Raw genomic sequence first — 6,381 nt, forward strand, 5'->3', positions numbered from 1 at the left:
ATTCCTGAGTAAATCTTAGGTAAAACTCAGCTATCTGTGATTTTTTAAGTTATTTTCACTTGTTCAATATTGCCTCTAAAATTTGTTCAATTTCTCCTTCCCCTTCTTCTGGAGTATTCTTGGGTTATCCCCTAACAAAGCTTTATTGAAAAGCCTTAAGTTGCATCTATTTCATGCCCAATGATTACATTATCTTTTTTGCACATTCCATTTTTGCACATTCCATTAGCTGTTCTATATATATATATATATATATATATATATATAATCATGCCCGTATCTCTATCATTTAACTTCTGGTTAATACGTCAGTTCCTCTGCATTTGCTCTTCCTCCTGTCAATATTTCCTTTAAGTACATTCTCACTTTCAGGTATGGAATCTGTGCCTCAGATTTCTGTAAATTGCCCTTACTTCTAAGTAAAGTGTCTTCTTTGGGTTTAAGAATATAGATAGATGATAGATGATAGATAGATAGATAGATAGATAGATAGATAGATAGATAGATAGAGTTTTCAATGATTTCCTGACAGGAAAGAGTTATTGATGGCCCTTTTAGTATATGTTTAATATACTTCCACTTTTATCTTTAAGAAGAAGAAAAGATAAAGGTGGAAATATATATGCAATTTCATTATAAGGTGCTATTTAAGGGTCAATGGCATGGGCTCTGAAGACAGACTCCCTGATTTAAATTCTGGACCCAACACATATCAGCTTGGCATATGATTTAGGCTTCCTGTCTTCAGGATCCTTAGCTGTGGAATGGGAATCACGTAGTATGAACTTCACTGGGGGGGTTGTACAAATCAAACAAGCTCACACAGGTTAAGGGCAAGTTAACTAAGTTAGTGCTTACCATATAGTAAGTGCTCAATAAATTTGAGCAATCATTGTCATTACCATCCTCATCATTTCTACAGGAGCTATTCTTTATATACTTTGTATACATATATAGTATGTTTTATATACTTCCACTGATATCTTTAAGAAAAAGAAAAGATAAAGGCGGAAGTATATAAAGCATATACTAAAAGGAAAAGAAAATCACAAATTCTTTTACCTTCCAAAAATTCATTGACTTCTAAAAACTTACTGCATTTTAAAATAATGTATCTGTTGGAAATGATAACTTTAATAGCACCTTGCAGAATAACTAGGTGCTTAGTAAGTTTTGTAAAGCTTTGCAATGAACTGTACTGAGTCTATGATAAGTTCCAAGACTTTCTTCATGGAAGTAAATAACATTTAAGTAAGGTCTTGAAGCATCAAGTGAAGGTGAGAAATGCATTCAGGGCAGAAGCTAAATGACCATGGGCCCAGAGGAAAGAATAATCTAGAGGCCTTTGGCAAGTTAGAAGTCCTGAGTAGAGCTAGGTATGTAGAAGTTATAGGGGGAAGATTCTTTAAGGTAAGCCTGTTTTGCTTTGTTTTATTGTATGTATATTTAAGCTGTACAAATGATGTTTGGAAACCTACATACAGTGGTTGTATACACTTATATATAGTGGTTAACCACATCCAAGCAAATTTACATATCCATCATCTCATATCTTTTAGCCATGTCTGAAAAGTTGGACGATGAGGTTGTGAAAAGCCTTGAGAGCCATGCCAAGGAATTTTATCTTCATCCCAGTATCTGGGTCAGCAGAGAGTCATAATCAGAGCAATGATCTGAGAGGATTCATCTGGATTAATAAGGGAAAAGGTAGGAGCAAGAGAGGAGACCCATTAGGAAGCTTCTGAAATGAGTTAGACAAGAAGTAATAAAGGTTTAAATGAGAGTAGTATCAGCTAAAAAGGAAAAAAAAGGCATCGCATCTCATAGGGGTGAAATTGAAAGGACTTGGCAACTAATTGGATGTGGAATTCCAAGTAAAAAATGCTGAAGATGCTGAGCTGGACCTCAGAGGGCTTCACCTGGCCTCATGGGCTGAGAAGAAAGGCCGAGGTCACTGCAGTAATGAATGCTGTGGAAGAAAACTAGGGCTCAGAGGAGTCTGCAAAGGTGGAGGAGGCCAGGCCTGCTGCTGTGCAGCAGCCCAGCAACACCACATCCCCTACTGTCATTACCACACCTGAGCCTGTGGGGACTGATGGTGGGAACAAGTACACCAAAGCAGGTGACGATGAACCAGAGTACAATGACACCTGGGGCTTTGGCATTGGGGAGCTGGTGTGAGGAAAACTGCGGGGCTTCTCCTGGTGGCCACATTGTGTCTTGGTGGATGACAGGTCAGAGCTGAGCAGCTGAAGGCACGCACTGTGTCATGTGGTTTGGAGAGGTGAGTTCTCAGTGCTGTGTGTAGAGAAGCTGATACCACTGAGCTCCTTTTGCAGTGTGTTCCACCAGGCCACCTATAATACAACAAGCAGTCCATGTACCACAAAGCCATCTACAAAGTCCTGCTGGTGGCCAGCAGTGTACAGGGGAGCTGTTCCCAGAGAGCCATGACAGCGATGAGAGTGACACTGCCAAGGATACAGAGGTGCAGAGCAAGCAGATATTCGGATGGACCTTTGGGGGGGTTCCAGCCTTCTGCCCCCAAGAGACTGGAGCTACAAGAATCCCAACAAAGAGGTTTATGCACACGTGTGGGTTGACCCTGAGGCAACTGCTTAGGCACCACCCCCACCAGCCAAAAAGCCCCGAAAGAGCACAGCTAGGAAGCTCAACATCGGACCGGGCACAGTGACTCACGCCTGTAATCCCAGCACTTTGGGAGGCTGAGGCGGGCAGACCACGACATTAGGAGATCGAGACCATCTTGGCAAGCATGGTGAAACTGTCTCTACTAAAAAATACAAAAATTAGCTGGATGTGGTGGTATGTGCCTGTAATCCCAGCTACTGGGGAGGCTGAGGCAGGATAATCGCTTGAACCAGGGAGTCGGAGGTTACAGTAAGCTGAGATAGCGCCATTGCACTCCAGCCTGGTGACAGAGCAAGACTCTGTTTCAAAAAAAAATAAAAAAAGAAACTCAACATCAAGGAGATTGTTGATGAACACACTTGTTAGTGTACAAGGTGAAGAAGAAGTGTCAGAACATCAAGGACCTTTGTGTCTCTTGTGGGAGCCTCAGTGTCACTCTGGAACAGCCCTTCTTCATGCTAGGAATATGACAACATTGCAAGAACTGCTTCCTGGAGTGTGCATACCAGTATGATGATGATGGTTATCGGTCCTGCTGCACCATCTGCTGCTGGGGGCACGAGGTGCTTATGTGCTGGAACAACTGCTGCAGGTGCTTTTGTGTGGAGTGTATAGACCTCTTGGTTGGGCCAGAGGTTGCCCAGGTGACCATTAAGGAAGATCCCTGGAACTGCTACATGTGTGAGCACAAGGGAACCTATGGGCTGCTGCAGTGGCGGGATGACTGGCCATCTCAGCTCCAGATGTTCTTCCCCAATAACCATAACCAGGAATTTGACTCTCTGGAAGTCTACTCGCCTGTCCCAGCTGAGAAAAGGAAGCCACCCATCCAGGTGCTGTCTCTCTTTGATGGGATTGATACAAGGCTCCTGGTGCTGAAGGGCTTGCGCACCTAGGTAGATCACTACATGTCTCGGAGGTGTGTGAGGACGCCATCTCGGTGGGCATGCTGTGGCACCAAGGGAGGATCACGCACATCGGGGATGCCGGAACCCTCATGCAGAAGCACAACCAGGAGTGGGGCCCATTCTCTGCAATGACCTCTCCATTGTCAACCCTGCCCACAAAGGACCCTACAAGGGCACTGGCCAGCAGTTCTTTGAGTTTTACCACCTTCTGCATCATGCACAGCCCAAGGCGGGAGATGATCTCCCTTCTTGTGGCTCCTTGAGAGTGTGGTGGCCATGGACATTAGTCACAAGAGAGACATCTCACAATTTTTTAATTCTCATCCCATGATGATTAATGCCAAAGAATGTCAGCTGCACACCAGAACTGCTACATCTGTGATAACCTTCCCAGTAAAAGCAGGCCATTGGCATTCACTGTGAATGTAAGCTGGAGCTGCAGGAGTGTCTGGAGCATGGCAGGAGAGCCAACGTCAGCAAAGCGAGGACTATTACTACTAGGCCAAACTCCATAATGCAGGGCAACGACCAGCAACTCCCTGTCTTCATGAATGAGAAGGAGAACCTTAGGTGCACTGAAATGGAAAGGATATTTGGCCACCCTGTCCATTATACTGACATCTCCAACATGAGCCATTGGGCAAGGCAGAGACTGTTGGGTGGGTCGTGGAGCATGGCTGTCACCTGCCAATTCTTCCCTCCACTGAAGGGGTATTTTGCTTGTGTATAAGGGACATGAGGGCAAACTGAGGTAATGACACAAGGTTAAACAAACTAAAAAAAAAAAAAACCCACAAAACGCAATAAAACACTAACAATGTAAGGATGGAGAGAAGTATCAGCACCCAGAAGAGAAAACAGAAATTCAAAACAAAAACTACAGAGGCAGAAATAATGGAGGGCTTTGCCTTGCAAAAAGGGTTGGATATCATCTCCTGATTTTTCTATGTTTTTCTTCAGTTCTATTTAAAAACAAAACCAAGCTCCCTCCCCTTCCTCCTCCTCCACCCCCTGCCTTTTTTTATTTGGTAAGAACTTTTGTTTTCTGCTATTTTCCATCCATGTTGCTGCAAAGGACATGGATGGAGTTGGAGGCCATTATCTTAAGCAAATTAATGCAGAAACAGAAAATCAAATACCACATGTTCTCACTTATGAGTGGAAGCTAAACATTGCATACATATGGACACAAGAGGGGAACAACAGACACAAGGCCTACTTGAGGGTGGAGAGAGGGAGGAAGTTGAAGATTGAAAAACTACCTAATCAGGTACTATGCTTATTACCTGGGTGGTAAAATAATCTGTACACCAAACCCCCGTGACACACAATTTACTTATATAACAAACATGCACGTGTACCCCTGAACCTAAAACAAAAGTTAAAAAAAGGATGGGGGGATGTACTATGTCTTTTGGCTCCAAACCCACCTTTCTATGCTCAGCTTTGGGATGCTGGGCATGGGACTCTACAAACATCCTTTCTCCTTGTCTAGCTGGCTTCCTACTGTGTTCTTCTAATGGGAGTGACAGAAAGAGACAGAAAACCTCAAGAGGCAGAAGGGGCATGTTTCTTCCTGCTTGCTCACTGTTCTAGTTGGCATCATCCCAGCTACAGCCCTTCACTTTGGAAATGGCAGTTATTTCCAGTTTCCAGTTATTTTCCCCTTCTAAAATCAGTCTCATGTGGCAGCCCTTCAAGGTACTAGAGGGGGCTTTTCCAGAGGTCCAAGACACAATAACAACCTTCCTCTTGAGCCTCAGATTGGGTTTAAGATACCTGACTTTGTAAACTGTACACAAAGTTAGTACACAGTAGTTATTAAAAGGAGAACAAAGACTATTTTTTTCTAGTTGAGAATCAGGACAAGAAATTAGGTGGGTTGGATCATATTCCAAGGTCTGTACTCTCTTCCCATCTTCTCTGTGCTCAAAGCACTCATTTGCTACCTAGGTTAAAGAATGTCACCTGTACACATGATTTGGGGTCAACATGGTGCACATGCTCCTCATTTTGTCTATGCCTTGACTATTGGAACAGTCAAGAGGTAAACCCACCAAGCTAAGTAGACCCTCCACCAGCACATCAAAGAGCAATCATTTTAGTTGCACTGTCTTACTCAGACTTTTCTCTTCCAGTCCTTAATGGTGTCAGGCTTCCACAAGATCCCGCATTCAACATTTGAGTTATTTTACAAGAGAAAGTTTAAATCATTGAAAAAAGTGGAATCAACTTCAACAAGAAACACAATGGGAAAGAGGAAAAAGGAATCTATCTCAGTAATCATTAGGCTGTTCTTAAAATAAAATCTATTTTCTGAATGTACCATAATTTCTGAGGTTGGCAGACCTTGGTGCCTGTGCCTCGTTGTTCTATCTGTCAAACTAAAGGCCATGAAAAGCTCTGAACCACAATAAAAAAAACACATCAAGATCTAAAAAATGCTATCAAAGACCTCTCTGGGGAACATCATCTTCATGGAATCACCAGAAAGAAGCCAGTCTGAGTCTTTAAGAAACTTAAGAAAAATTATGCAAATAACCTCAGCTCCAGGGACTTCCTCTTACTAAAATCCATGCTGACTCAAACACATAAAACGATTAGGACCACCTTTTCAGTATATAATCCATGGTTTTGTTTCAGTAACTAAAGAGCCCTGTGTTGTCTGAAACAACAGAGAAATTAACTTGATCTGAGTTGCTGTTTGGGCCTGAATTTTGAAAAGCTGTGCCTCTTAATTCTACTCTGAGTTTAAAATATGGCACACCTGGACAATCTGGTTCTTTCCAGGGAATGTACTAACTCTGGATTCTTTTATCCA

The 6,381-nt window shown here is 42.8% G+C and overlaps 1 pseudogene; it reads left to right on the top strand.

The window, feature by feature from the left end:
- Positions 1-1,944: 1,944 nt before the first annotated feature.
- LOC129462471 (DNA (cytosine-5)-methyltransferase 3A-like) lies at positions 1,945-4,290 on the top strand (annotated as a pseudogene).
- The last annotated feature ends 2,091 nt before the right edge of the window (positions 4,291-6,381 follow it).

Source organism: Symphalangus syndactylus, chromosome 14 (genome assembly GCF_028878055.3).
Source record: "Symphalangus syndactylus isolate Jambi chromosome 14, NHGRI_mSymSyn1-v2.1_pri, whole genome shotgun sequence".
NCBI classification, from domain to species: Eukaryota; Metazoa; Chordata; class Mammalia; order Primates; family Hylobatidae; genus Symphalangus; species Symphalangus syndactylus.